The sequence below is a fragment of the Rhinopithecus roxellana genome, chromosome 1, assembly GCF_007565055.1.
Source record: "Rhinopithecus roxellana isolate Shanxi Qingling chromosome 1, ASM756505v1, whole genome shotgun sequence".
NCBI classification, from domain to species: domain Eukaryota; kingdom Metazoa; phylum Chordata; class Mammalia; order Primates; family Cercopithecidae; genus Rhinopithecus; species Rhinopithecus roxellana.
This window is the reverse complement of record NC_044549.1, coordinates 163,973,826-163,990,274: the sequence shown is the minus strand read 5'-3', so window position 1 is coordinate 163,990,274 and position 16,449 is coordinate 163,973,826.

The window sequence follows — 16,449 nt, the reverse complement described above, 5'->3', positions numbered from 1 at the left end:
ACCTGGTTACAGCCTGGTGAATTGATTTTTTTTCCAGCTGAGAAATAGATACTTCTCTCACATATATTTGGAAAACTTTAGTCATCTTCATAAAACTTAAAAAGTCACCTAAGCATACACAGCGAGTTTCTCCTTTCTTTCTTTTCCACACCCTTACCAGTTCACTATGTTTCTACCAATCCAGTACACAGTTTCTAATGATGTTGCTCTCACATGAATTTACTGAATTCCCTTCTTTGGTCGTCCGGTTCCCCAGAAGGTCTTGAAGAAAGGGGTTCAGACTAGTGGACCCAAACAGAATTTCTTTGACTGGTGGTACTCAGATTGTGTTTAGAGCCTGGTATGAAGAAGGGGCCAGGTAAGTAGTAATTAATCAACTGCACATTGATTTCAGGCTGAATATTCAACCATCTGCAGCCACCAGTCTCTGAAAGTCTAGCTGAAGCACAATTGATTGTGCCATAGAATGAGCAAACACTTGAAAACACAAGTAAGTGAAGGAAGAGAGGCTTCTATGGGGCGAAGGATATTCTTAAAGATGTGAATGTACAGATCCTTCAAAAGCAAAACAAAACAATCCTGTAACACACTCCTTACACATGAAAATGTAAAAAATCTTGCAGAGGGAGGGAATGAGTTTAGAATTTCCTTAGTACTTCCTGCCTCTGATTTGCATTGATATCCAGAGTTGGTAACTTGCCAGTTGTTTTAAAACAGCCTTGAAAACTCCAAAGTTCTGTTTTCCTTTGAAAGCCTGAAACATACAAAACTGGTTTTCTAAAATCTTCCAGCGATGGAATTTTTAGGTACAACTACAGATTTTTTCTTTCGCGTCAAGGGCGTAATACAATAGCATGAAACTATGATAGCATGAAACTATGATAAATCCTGTTTGTCTCACTTTAGACTGTATAGAATTTTTAATTGGTTTCAAATAAGAGGAAAATAGAAGGAAGGGGCCATCCTTGTTTCTTAGTTTTTTGTTTTTTTTTTTCCTTAACTCCCCCAAGCCTTCATTATCAGTGGGATTGGATACAATCCCAATGCATGTTTTGCCATTTTTTTTCCCCCATGATATAGACATTGTTTTTACAACACTAAGTTTGGTACCTACTTAAAAGGAGTAGAAACGAAAAAAGTTCATGGTATTTTCTTTACTCCAGAATGGATTCAAACATAAGGAAAATATCATGTATATTTAGCAGCATCTTTCTAAAGCATTTTCCTTTCACTTTCTTTCAATTTGGAAAAATATAGCACAAAATTACAGCACAAAATTATTTACATGAAGTAATAAAATGTATCTGAGGGCTGGGGGTAGGGGTAATTTGCAGGGAGGGACACAATATAGAAGGGAGGATGCAAGTTCATTCCAGGTCTTTCTGGCTTCAGGATTTCTGGAAAGCTTCATTTTTGCACTAATATGATTTTACACAACCCTTTTTGACATTATCAGTCTTTTGGCAGAGAGAGAGTTCAGTCACAATTATGTCCATGCCAAATTCTAAAAACAAACAAAAACAACAAAAAAAGTATTTTCTTTTAAAATAAAACTTTTTTAATGTCAAACTTTTTATTCAGAGTAAATGGTTGATGTTTATTCAAAATTGGCTTCAAGTACTACATTGAAATTGTTTTGTAACAGTCTCATAAGCCACAGCTGTATGTGATTAAATAGTGTAATATCAAAAGCATGTGAGAATAGACGTTTTTATGCTATAGCTGTTGCACAGCAAGAGTGCAGATGGAACTGAAGGGAGACCAAAAGCGAAAATGTATTCATGTGGTGTAATACGTGTGTTGAGGATATGTGTTGCTATTTTTTGCAGTAGTGGGAAAATGTTGAACTATTTTGGATGAGCTTAGAAAATATCCTCTTGGAAAACGGAGACAGACATATAATACCATTTTTAAAATATGGAGTGGATCATGCCATTCAATTAGAAAACACATAGGTGCTGAATAGAACTGAAACCAATTCAAGTGGAAGAATGAAAATTATTCCCATTGAGCACACATTCAAAAAGCAAAAGTGACTTTCTCATTTCTGTTTTGAAATTATAAATTTTTTTTTACTACTTTATGGAACAATTGTAAGAAAACCTTCAGCCCATTTATATCTAAAGAAGAGTATCAGACAATAAGAATCAGCAACTTACAGATGGCAAAATAGGCAGCAGTATATTGCTTTTTAAAGATATTTGGATATATGATGCTATTCAATGTTTTATAAATATTGGTCTTTTCTTACCAGTGTTAAAAATTACAAAGCTACACAAGGACATACAACTTTTGCTTCTATTTCTGTAACAGAGATGTTATCATAAAGAGGTGTCTGGTTTTTATGAGGTGATTTAATACAGTGTTTTTGAAATAATATTTGTTAATAAAAACTAATAACCTCTAGCTTCCTAGACATAATAAATCTATAGGATTAGTCATACTAATCATCACCACTATTCATATGTGATTGTTTTCAGGGCCTTGAAAAAGCTCATGGAATTGTCTATTTTTAGATTTCAGATTTTAGACAAAAGTAATTTTAAGAAGAAAAAGAGAGGGGCGGACTGAGATGAGTTAAATTTTGCTTGGTTTTGTTTTTATTTTTTCTTATAAGTTGATACTGGCAGATAATCTGGTCTCATTAAAAATGTTTTGTTTTATCCCTGTAGGTTTATTAATCAGGGAGTATGTATTATGTGGAATCATGAATAAAATTTTAATAATTCAAAACCAATTCCTAATAAATAACAAATTTCAAAAGTATAGATAATAAAGGAAAGATGATAGACCCTATCCTTTCGTGGGGGAATTATCTGATTTGTATGTCAGTGCATTGGTTTCTAGGCTGGATTCCTTCACTAGGATCCCTTCCATTGTGAGATAGCTGAGCCTGCTTTGGTATCTTAGTGGTGTCTTCAGGTGACCTCGGTTTTGTGTCATTCATGAGTTTTTCTTTGGTTCCCGGATGCTTTCCACAGAGCAGATCAAATGCTGCTTTATTGGCTCTCTGGTGATTTGAAAAATTTAACTGTCTTCATCCTTTTATACATCTAAATCCAGTGCACTGAGAGAAACACGTCCATCACTTGGGAGTGGGTGGATAGCAGTTCCCAGGAGTGGAACAAAATGACAGACGTTCTTTAATCATGATCTTTTCCAGCTTTGTTGTGGTGGTTACAGTTTTTCTTCTGAGTGGGTAAAATTAAGGTGTATCCAAAAACTTAATTGCGATAGTATGATGCTATACTTTTCCACATTTAACTTCCTGTCTGCAGGTGGTGTGGAGCTAAGTGGTTCTGCATGTTTGGCTAAACCAGTTGAGGTAATGAAGGAGACTAGAATTGCCACATTAAAATACTGACAACCTTAGTTTCATGAATGATTATAAGTAGTCGGTGTAAATATAACAATTAATGAAATATTATTTTGACTGGATTCAAAACCTACAAATCTGCAAAACCTACAATCTCTGAATCTCAGAATAGTAGCCTAGAAAATGCGGGAACTGAATACTGTGGTTACTACAGTATAGGGTATTGTAGGAGGGAAATAACTTCCCAAGAACATAGAAACAAGAATATTATCTTTTCTACTTTTTCTTTTAAGATTCTCTTCTTGTTTTTCAAAAAGCTCCTGTTAGCTGAATTAATGAAAGCAAATGACATATACAATTTTAAATTATTATTTAAACTTTGTAAAATCATACATTATTTTCATATAACTTAGTCCATAAGTTGTTATGGACTTCTTCTTCTCCGAATATATATGGCTATATATATGGCCATATATATATTTATATATGAATAGCCATATATATACATATATACAAATATACATATATATTCCATATATATAGCCATATATATCCATATATATAGCCATATATATATCCAATATATATAATATATATGAATATATATATGGCTTGCTTCTCCGAATATATCTGGAGTATAAAACAACGAAGATAATCCTTTGGGAAAATTGGTTTCTATTCATATCAGTCTGTGTGTTCATTTATTCATTTGCGAAATGAATGAAATAACCCTGACCTCAACAATTTTATATATTATAAAATTATATATAATTATAACAATTATAGTGGCCTCTGCTATGGAAGGCATGAAGTTGCTGAGCTGTTAAGAGAGGGTGGTTCATAAATAAGTAGCAATGTTACCATTTCTGAAGCCCAAGTGCATCTTTTTATTTACTTTATTACAGACTCAGCTCTGAGGTGGGTAGTCTGTCTTTCACACAGAAGAGAGTTTAGGAGCCCCTCAAATGTGTAAAAGCCATTTCTATTTGCTGAAGCATAGCTCTTCACCACATAATCATTGAAAATTATGTTGTAGAAGAATATTTAGTGATGGGGGAATGTTTATAATACGTCAAATGGTTAAAACAGGGAATTATGTTCCTAATATTATAAAAGCATAAAGAATCCAACTATAGACATATACAAAGACTTAAAGAAAATATATCAAATTCTGAAGGAAAATAAAAAGTAAATGGAACCTGAATTTTGTTTCATGAATGATAAATACAAAAGTGAGACTCGACTACATACCTTATTAGTTAAGGGTACCCTAATAGTACCCTTTCCTGTTGTGTGGCAAGTAATGTATAATAGGAGAAAAGTAAATCTAACAATATTTTAAATATTGATAATAATAGTTTTAGGAGCTGATTTTTAAACTTCTTTTAGACTTAACTTTCCTATCATTCTATTGTGAGGTTAAGAAATTGGTATATATTACATTCAATATGCTAGATGCAAATGATCTTCTGGTCCTCCTACTCTTAGCTGATAGTTTTCAAGCTGAATATAGATCATGCATAGAGTTTAATAAGGATTTTTTAGAGACATCTTATTGCTTTTTAATCCTGTGTACTACTACTTAGTCATTTTCACTGATTGATGACAATTTAATAAAAAGTGAAATGGAAAACAATACTAACTATCTGGTTTTCTGAAACTGGTTAAAATATATTGAATGCTTTCCTTATGTACGTGAGTCGTATTTGAAGCTATTGTTGATGTCTGTAAATTCTCATGTTGCTTCTTTTAACACTTGTCAAGCATATAAATGGTATTCTGACACCCAATATATAACTTACAATTAAGTAACTTAGAATTCAAGCAAATATATTTTTTAACTAGTTTTGAGTAGGTGAAGTATTTGAAGTATTTAAGAGACTTGGAATAATTTTGGTGACTTTGCTAATAATTCATCTCATCTCCATATTTATGTAAAATTTCAGAGATTGTTTTCTGGGATACTCAACAAATAAATATGTGATAGACCTATGGCCTTTAATTTCTTCTTGAAAGATGAGAAAACCACATTTCATTTTCTTTGACTTGGTGGGAACTACCCGTGGAGGGTGGTGACAGTTCATGGATTTACCCTGGTCTCCTGACCGTTACCAATGTACACCAATTCAGACTGCATCTTTAGAAATAAGAAGGTTGCATTTTTAGTCTAAGGTAGTTAGAGAATCCTGGAAAGAATAGAACTCTGATGTCCTTTTCTCAATTTATTTCAAACAATTAACCACTGCTTTTAAACTTTATTATTTACCTGCTTAGGATAATTTGGCTTCATGTAAGCAATGGAAGTTTCTCTTTCTGACTCATGTTTAACTTTGTTGTTGAGCTGGAAAAACACAAGAAAAGGCCAGTGGGAACAGATGAAAGAATATTGAGGAATTTCTCTTCAAGTTTTCCTATTTCCTGTAATAATAGATACTTTTTGAGGCCTCCGTCCCACATCCAAAGACACATATTAAAGTACACTAACATTCAACACCAGATTTAATTATTTCACAATAATATGTTGAAAAAACTTTTATAATTTTGCTTCTGAAACTCTTAGTCCAAGTATATTTAATTAATATGTATCTGTGAATTTGGAAACATCTTGCATACATGAATATTCTTGCAAAGTGAAAAAAACCTAATCTACGGATCTTTTTCAGGTACAAAGAGATTATTAGAAGACTAAGTGGAACAATGAATAAAGTTGACAATGTGTTATGTTTTGTAGATATGCATATAAATGTTAATTGATTTGGGTTTTGCAGTTTTTCTTTTCAGAGTTTGGAGGCAATGCATTTGTTTCCTTGCACCAGTGTTTTTGTAGGTCCTTAAGATGGTCACAGCATCTAAAAAGCTGGCCATATCTTTCACTATTGTGGCCTTTTGGCACTCAAGATATCTCTGTATTTTAGTAATCCCAAATTTCCGGGGAGGAACATGTGGTAGAACAGCACAGTGTATTGGAAAATGTCATTAACATTCTTTGGCTAAAAGATTTCAAAAGCAGACACATTGGATTGACCTTTGGCAGTGAGAGCAACTGGGAGTTCCAGGTCTGGGTGCCAGGTTCACAGAATTTTTTATTGCATAATTGGTGAAATTGTTTACTAGAGACAGAGCTTAAATGTAACAGGTGTTTCCCTAGGGCACCCTCTTAGGGGAGCAGGCAAGAGGCAAATCAATGGCACAATACTTATTATATGTCATAATTTTTCTAAATTCTTCTGTCTCAAAATAGGGTCATAGGTTTTTTATATGCATTAAAACTGACATTTCTTCCTTTTCTCCAGTTCCCATGGTTATTTACTTAGGATAACATCTCTTGGTGTCTAGAAGTCTCTCTCAGTCCTAGAGAATCTATGTGCCCTTTAAAGAACACATATCTCTACAGGTATGCACACTGCAGCTAGGCCCACCATCACTCTCACAAGTGGTTGGGCAACCTGAAGATACAGCTACTCCAGCCATAAGCCAAGTGTGATGGTTTCCTTCATTTTCATTCTTATCCCAGTATTACAAGAAAATCAAGATCCTAAGCCTAGACATATCCATCCTCTCCCATCTTATTCAGGAAATATTTTTTTCTCTCTGTACCCCCATATATATCCTCATACCTGAAAATTCACACCATCCCCCAATGCTGGAGGGAGAATTCTCTCATAATCACCCTATGTTTTGATTCTCCATCTAATTCCTCAATTTTTTTTCCCAGCCCTCAGGCAGATCTCACTGAATTTCATTAGCAGATGCAATGAATCAGCTTTGATGGTTTCTCTTACACATAAAACAGCAACAACACACACACGCACATACATTCCTGAAAACCTTAACGGTTATTTTAATGGTTTAGATTTTCTCTGAGGCTTTATGACCACAGAGAAACATGGAGGGGCAAAGTGGTCCTAAGAAGACACATTCCTGTTCTTCCCAGTTTTATTTTATTTTATTTTATTTTATTTTATTTTATTTTATTTTATTTTATTTTATTTTATTTTGCTGCTAGTTGGTAGCACAAAGGGGTGAGTCTTACCAAAATAGAAGTAACTACTATGTTTTTACTTTCTTTCACAAATATCATAGTATCTTCTCATGATCTGAGATACATTGACAGTATATCATGCAGGTTAGCTATCTACTCTCTTTTTCATGTCATTCTTGATAGCATCTTTTGGAAATCTTATTGATTAATTCTAATTCATCCCAAATAATTTCATAATTGTCATTTAAACTGTGAAGAGTCTAAGAGCTTCAAAGCTTTTAGTGATGAGGCTGTCAATAGGAGCATAGAAAAGAAAGAAAAAAAGCTGACAGTTCTACAACGTTAATGTAACCAGTTATTTATAAGAAACACCAAGAAAGATAAAACAGAGAAGAAGAAAGAGAAAATGAACTAAAGAGAAAAATTAAGGGTGTCGGGGCTCAATGTACGTTCAAACATTTCTGGAATTTGACAACTTGTTTTCCTTTCAAAGACAATGGATAAGAGCTGTTTGGCAAGGAAAAGGTCATTTACAAACAGAAGAAACGTGTTTGGGAAGAACATCAGTGTGAATACATAATTTGATGTGGAGGAATCCTGTAGTTGAGACTTTTGGTCTCTTAGGAAGAAAACTGATGCTTATGTCGACAATTAGTGCTTTATTTTGTTTTTGCACTTGTTGCGGCACTCAGTAATAGCCAGCATTTGCTTTTGTTGTTTTGACTTACTCATCACTAGTTCTCAAAGAGAGCCTGTATAAAAGCCTTCCTGATGCTTTTGATTGGAAAGAGGGTTTTTAATTTTTTCAGAAAGAGTCATTGGAATCAAGTTTTAATGTGTATTTATGATTTTCTGTATATAACATATTCGTATACGATCTGTATATGCTCACACATATAACCAGGAGCAATGCTGCTGTTGTTCTGTGTGGAAAGAATCTCGTTCTGAGGAGGAAAAAGCAACATTAGTTGTGAAATCTGCAAAGCTGTATTGCCATAGAATCACACAGTACCAATTGCTTATTCAACAAGAGTGAAGTTTGAGGCCACTAATGTGCCTGGGGACCCAAGGAGCAGGTCAGTTGAGGGAGTGGGTGCAGTCATGCTTACTTCCTCTGGGCTGGCATTAGCCTTTGTTAGAGGGGAGGAGCCTGGTAAAAGAGTGTCTAGATTTCAACATGGCCCATAAAAGACTAGCTGTTATTGTTATTATTCGTAGTCCATCTTTTCTGCCAAATTCATTGTATGCATTTATCCATCCTTGTTTTATTTAGGATGGCTGTCTGATGCAACCTTGCTTTAACATTGTGTCTTCTCCATCTCCCTGCCTTTCCCAGATTGTCCTTCACAGGGGAAATATTTTTATTTCTTTGTTGTAGCTTCTACTCCCTTAGCCCTTTCATGCTTGCCCCTTTTTCTTCTATTCTCAGGTTTTCTGCTATGGACTTGCCTTGTCTCTGTCCTCTGATCCTTAAATTCTGCTCCCTTCTTTTTGTTCTCCCAGCTTTCAGTCTTTTCTTGTATTTTTTGTTTGTTTGTTTGTTTGTTTTGTTTTGTTTTTATTGCTTTTTATATGTTTCTCTCTCTCTCTCTCTCTTTTTCTTTTTTTCTTTACAAGGTACGGTGGGATTGGGTTTTGATTTTATCATTTTTTTGCGCAGTTGTAAATTTATTTTTGGCTTTTCAAACATAACTATACTCTTCTGGATCATATTTGTGTCAGAGTTAGTCTGTAAACAATCTGAGAACTGGGACCACAGTTTTCATCTCTGAATGTCCTGCAACATATATAGTATGGTGTATGATGCAGATTAAGGTCATAAGAAAAGGTTTTCAGAAGGTATTAGTCTATCTTGTTTTGTGCGTCTTGTACATTGCTCCATTGCTGAAGGCAATGCTGTTTTGAACCAGAGTTGCTTAATGTCATCTTCACGTCTGTGATGCTTTATATCAAAAGACATCTTTTTTGCATGTCCACATACAGTCTCTTGGGGTCCTAACTTTTTCACCTTAAGCACATGGGTCACTTGGCTAGTACCCTGAAGCTGTTGGCTTGAGTTGGGTTACATCCCTACCTAATGGGACAAACCATAAAACACAAGGTGAGTTAAGTCAGAAACTGTTAAAAAAAAAAAAAAAAAAAAAAAAAAAAAAAAAAAAAAACATAGTACTGCATTATAAGTTGCTGGCAAGAAAGTCAATACACGTGCCAACTCAGTAAGGGGCAGAAGTGGATTTCAAAGACAGACTAAGTAGCCAGGATTTGGAACTGGGGGATGAAAGTAAGCAAGTATGTCAGGATTAAATGGTAGTGGTGGTGGTCTGGAGAAGGCTGGAGAGGCAATTCCTCAGCAATTGCCAAGAATATCAGCCTTTATATGTGGCTTCCTTTTATGGGTTGGCAGAAAGCTGGACATATCAGGAAATTAACTTAGTTTGAAGAACTGGGAGATGGTCTGAGTTTTAGGCCCATCTTTTTGTCAGTTTTGTTTATTCAAAATTCAGGGTCTTGACTAAAATAGTTCTTATAAAAATATTGAACTGCTAACCAATATTGGACTATAGTCCAAGAGTAACCAGCCATGCGGTATACCTATTCAAAGCAATACCCAGATGGGTTTTTTTTAACTCAGAATTTTGAAAGGACTTCAAGTATCAGGTAAAAATGACAAAATTCCCATTTTAGATAGAAAACAAAACACAATTTCCCTATACAATTAACTACTTGGGTATAAAGACATATCTAAACTAATACAAGATGGTTAGATGAAATTCTGATGTAAGCTTCAAAGCTTTTCTTGCTAAGGGATATCTGAAAACAATAACCCTGTTGTGGCTAAGAGTTACAAACTGTGATTTTGGTTTGGACTTCTCTTGATTTTTCCAAGTTGTGCTGAATCTCCTATGTTTTTTCTGCAGTGTTTTCCTCTATCATACTTTTTTATTGCATTGAGGTCCTTATTCCCAACTGCGGAAATTATATATATATATAATATATATATATATTATATATATATATAATATATATATATAATATGTAATATATTTATTACATATAATATATAATATGTAATATATTTATTACATATAATATATAATATGTAATATATTTATTACATATAATATATAATATGTAATATATTTATTACATATAATATATAATATGTAATATATTTATTACATATAATATATAATATGTAATATATTTATTACATATAATATATAATATGTAATATATTTATTACATATAATATATAATATGTAATATATTTATTACATATAATATATAATATATTTATTAACATTATATAGAATATATATTACATATAATATATAATAATGATCATATATAATTTATATATAATAAAATTATATATAATATATATAGTTCATGAAACTTTAGGGAATTTTTTTATTTCAAATTAATGCATACTTTGCATATCTAGGGAAATAATTCAAGATACAGCAGGAAAATGTTAATCATCTCCCTCAATACACTACACAGGTCTTCAAGAGCTCTTTGAAATAACCAGTATTAATAGCAAGGTGTGGGTCTTTTACAGAATTCTATATGCTCTTGCAAATATGCAATCTGACATATGTTATATGAGATCAAATTGAACAGGTTAACTACTTTTTCAATGACAAATGTAATTTAGATATTCTTACCAAGTTGTTAAATATTTCTGTTTTTTTCTTGTCAGATTAATTGTTCCTACTTTATTTGTACCACGTTTTATGCAAGTGTTGCCTATAGGTGGACATGCATTTTATTGCCATCATTTTACCAATATGAATAATTCTAAAATATATATTCAAGGTACTTATATCAATACTAAAAATTAAATCTTTCATCTTCTGATTAAGTTTGCTTCCTTTAAAATACTGAAAATTGCCTTGATGAGTTTCATATTACACAAGGATTAACATCTTTCCTTGGCCCCAAAATTCTGTGCTCTGCAAGGTTATCCTACCCCTTTGTGTTCTGATGACAGGGTTATACTTTGCTTCTTTTGGTAAGAAGATGCACTTCCTGATTGAAGTGCAAGCTGAGAGGGAACCCTCACATTTGGCAGAAACACTACCACTGCCAAATGTGACACTATCATAGATCCCAACAAGTGCTTGGGGTCAGCAATTCTACGATCTCATTACTTGTGGGCTGCTCTTGTGTGAAAGGTCAGCTTCCTTTGTCTGCCACCTTACATACAAAGTTAAAAGGACAGCAGCAGTCAAGGACAATATTAAGCAGCCCAACTCTTCTTAATAAATTTCAAAGCCCACTGAAATATTTTTGTCCTGAAACACATATTTTTTTTCCAAAGGCTTTGGGAATCAGAATTTTTACTTTTGCATTATTTTAATAATATGTATAATTGTACACATTATTGGAATGTGTATAATTGTACTTCTTAGCAACCCTCATCTGTTGAACTTGTTTGGTGCTACTTAATCAGTGTCAAGTAATGTCATGGTTTATCAATTGAGCTGGAAAAACTGACTCTGGTCAATCTAATGAACCTAGGTTAAATCTGTTGTTATTTCTTTTTTCTCCCCTGTACTTGATATGTTTCTCACTTTTAATTCAAATGTTAATCAAGGTCAGAGCATAACAATAGAAATAATAATACAAAAGTTAACCTATTTAAGATGTGATGCTGGGATGACACAGAAATATTTACTACCTAAAATATGTCTAGAAGATGGGAGATCATAAAGCCTCAACAGTTTCTTCTCCTAGAAGAAAAGTTAGATCAAGAATGTGTATTTCTGATAGTAGTTAATCCTCTTTACATAGTCATATTTCACAGAACTTAATCATATCTTTCCAAGTTTGATCGCCAAATCTCACATGCTTTGGAAACTTAGGGAGTTTTTCCTTCCCAAGGACCTGAAAAGATGAACTTTAAAAAAAAAAAAAAAAAAAAAAAAAACACTGTAGTCAAATTAGCATTTTTTTTGTCTACTCGAAGACTCACCATTTTTAACCCACGCTTAAAAATCATTAGTATATTATGCTTAATATACATTTTGTGCAAGTAGAAACATTTTAACAAAGTCTGGAAAAGGAATTTAGTAATCAGAAACAAAAACAGTGTGGTTAGGTGAAAGGACTCTGAGTGTGCTAGTAGAGTAATAGTTGTGGGAGGTCCAATTTTTGATTCTACAACTTGCTTTAATACCATTTCCTCAGAGTTACTTTACTTTATAATATTTCAGCTTCTTGTCACTTCTTCCCATTATAAGAATATTTAGTTATTTGGTAAAAAATGTCTTGAGGATCAATATTAGACTAATAGTAATGTGTTTCAATGTTCTGTGAAGAATGCCAATGTATTAACATATTATGAAGGTGATAAAATATAAATAAGAACCATTAACTCAAAGAGATTGTTATTAGTGATAATGGTAAGGAGAGGGCAATTGAAAAGCTTAGAATTGACTTGATAAGTGAATATAATGGAGCACGAATCCTTAAGATGGCTCAGATCAATGCTTTTCATTGAAACATTTCTTTGCACTTCCATTATGCTTCTCCACATCCATCTCCGCAATCAGCTGGACTGAAATCTTATAGAGATTTGCTCTCAGTATTTCTTATACTTCTTACATGAATTTTCTTTATTGTTATTTTGTTGTGGAAGGGAGAGCAAGTCTGTCTCAGCACTCTATTGAAAACTCACCATATAGTCTGAGATGAATATATTGGAAAATTGTCTGGTTCTTACATTGCTATATTTCACAATACTTGCACTTTCCTCATTTAAGTTTCTAGGATGCCTTTTGTCCCCTAGAGTAAATAAATTAGAGGGGGGAAAAGGTGTCATTTTCTTGTAGCCAGCTTACAGAGTGTCAGCCCTTTCCTCCCTAGAGTGAAATCTCATGTTTAAAAATGCTGTGAGTGAGGCCAGCACTGGCTCTGGGTGTGGTACTGGGTTTTAACTAGATAATTCTTCAGACTATTCACTGGAAAATGAAGGAATGGAGTTTTTAGTTTTTGTCAGCTTAGCATTGAGCTTTCAAATATCCTTCAAACTTGCTCACATTTAGCATTGCTAAACTTTAATTTTACCCTTTTGTTAATCTTCCTTCAATTACTATGATTGCCTTTACCAAGCTCTTCGTGCTGAAAACCCAAGGGCAATCTCAAAGATCTTCAAGCTGTGTGATCCCCACCCCCTGCGTGTGGTAGGTGTTTAGTAAGTGTCAATTGACTGAATGATTGGTCTACATGAAAGTGGCTGTTCCACATCCTGAACTCAAATGATACTCACTGAGCAATATATTCTGGACACTTAACCTTTTTTTCCTTCCTTTTGGTATATCCTATTAGCTCTCAGAATGGAGAATCCTCCACTTCATCTTTCTTCTGCCCTCAGATCTTATAACAGTGCTAGTCAATGTCTACTGAATAAAGAGTGTATAGTCTAATTCCCTACCCTAGACATCCTTTAATTGATTTTGTAATCTTCAGGAAACTTAATAAAACCTACTTGATACTTATCTATGCTTCCCTTATAGTTTTCTTTCTTCCTTTTTAATATTTCAAAACAGTATTTCACTTCCAATTATAAAGATACTAAAGCTAAGACAAAAATGTTAAGGTAAAATTCTCCTCAAGATGTTGGGTATTTTTTTTTCTGGGAAATATTTGGTTTCTTTTTGCTTACTCGCATGTTTACTCTCAAGTCAACATTGACTCAATATAAAACATTTGTCTCAGTACATCTACCTTCTCCCACCCTTTTATGTACGTTTGGTCTCATGACGTTTTGTGAAAAAGGGAAATAAGATTTTTCAGCGTTTGTGCAATGTTGAATTTTAAGACCTTGTAGTCCAGTACTGTATCTACTCATCATGTATCCTATAGTTACTAACATTGAGTTTGGTACTTGGAATATTAGAATGTGAAATAAAATACTCTTTCAATCAATACATGTTTCTGGAGCTCTCCCTTAGGCCACCACTGGTTGGGGGTGGTTTGGACAAGACAGTAGTTATAACGTGACTCTTGCCCCTCAGAAGTTGATAATTTATTTGAGAAAACAGAGAGGACTCATGAACAAAGGAGGGTAATCAAATGCTAGGTCATGCGACATTGACTTAAATTGAGGAGAAAGGGCAAGGACTGTTGGAGCAAGTAGACCCTTAGAGGGAGAAGACAGTCTTGGGCCAGGTTTGAGGTGGGCGTATATTTGGGCATTTGGTATATTGCTTAAGGAAGAGCAGGAAGAGAAGGTATTCTTGCTAGAATAAAAGTAGAAACATAACAAAGATTGGAATTGGGAAGGGACAGTATAAGGACAAGACAGGCTTAGATGAAACAATCCATCAGAGAGGCCTAAGGTTCTAAAGTCAGAGCACAGCAATGGCAGAAAGGCCTTAAGAGGGCAGATGAGCAAAAGCGAATAATGGTTTCATTTTGGGGTAGGGAAGTGGTTTTGTAAGTTTCATTTGAAAGGCATAACCATGAATGCAAACAATGATAGATTTTTAATTCTTTATTGTTTTAATAAAATGCCTACATTTTGACTAAATGAATATGATTGGCCCTCCACATCTGTGGGCTCCACCACCCGTGGTTTCTATCAACTGCAGGTTCCATCAAGTGTGGGTAGAAATTATTTAAAAAAAAAAAAAAAATAACAAAGCAATAGTAAAAATAATACAAATAAAAATATAGTATAGCAACTATTTACATAGCATTTACATGGTATTAGGTATTATAAGTAACATAGAAATGATTTAAATTATATGGGAGGATGTGCATAAGTTACATGCAAACACTACACCATGATATATAAGGAATCTAAGCATCTGCAAATTTTAGTATGGGGGTGCCTGGAATCATTCCCCCATGGATAATGAGGGGCAACTGTACTTACAGATCTTCATATAGCAAAAAACCTAGTACAATGAAACATTAAAAGCTAGCAAATAGTCTTGTTAAAAAAGGCCTGCTATATGTATGACGAAAGTTTAATACCCTAGATATAAAATTTGCTTGTATGACTCAATAGGAAAAAAAGGGAGAACACATTCTAATAATAAAAGACACAAGAAAGCATAAATGAAGAAACAGAAATAGCTACCAAGCGCTCAAAAATATATGTCACTGATAACCAAAGAAATAATAACTAATATAAGAGGGAGATATTATTTTTGCCTACTTGGTTTTTAAAGAGTTAAACATTTCCTAACAAACAGAGTAGACAGATATAGGAAGACAGTCACTTTCACTCATTGTTCATCCTTAGGGGAATATTACTGAATAGGTGAATTTTGGATATTTATGTGAGAGATAATGTATCAAAAGCTTTAAAAACATACATGCCCCATTATATAGCAAAACCAATTCTAGAGATTTTTGAAAAGGGATTAAAGTGTATATCTACAAGATGCTTTTTGTCGCACTGCCTTTAACGGAGAAGATTATAAGCAATCTAAATGTCTATCGATAAGGGAATAGATTAAATGAAAGATGTTATATCTTTACAAAGAACCACTATGCAGCCATGAAATCAATGAATATGGATATAATGACTGAGGAAAATACCATACTGTTAGATTTTAAAATATTATACAGCAGTTTTATAATATGATTCCAAACCTTTCTTTGAAATCTTTGTATGTTTGTACACGTTTATGTTTGTATCTGTATTTATTTGTTCCTATAAAAAATATAGAAAAAGTTTTGTGTGAGTTTCGGAGTTGCAGGCATTGTTAAATACTTTTGAATATGCATTGATTATCACTGCAAATAATTAATATTGAAAATTAAGTTGTTTCCAAAAAGCGATAATAGGAAATTAAGAGGAAACCAAGCAAAGAAGTAAGGATCTTGATGCAATTCGTAGAAGGAAGCCATTGCAAGTTGATTAGTAGAGAGAGAAGTAACATACATAGAAAGTGCTTTGATTGATTGCTAGTATTTTACACAATGCAATGAAACAGAAAGGTAACATTTAGGAAATCAAGGTAACCCTGAGTAAGTATAGGTAGGGAAGCACAAAACATGTGGGACCAGAGAAAGGCCAAAAGGTGGTAGATGATATGAACATTTGAAAAAATGGAGTCTGTGATAACCCTGAAAATAAAGGTATTAATCCAGGTTTAAATATATTAATTATATAACAATGAGGCATCCAGAT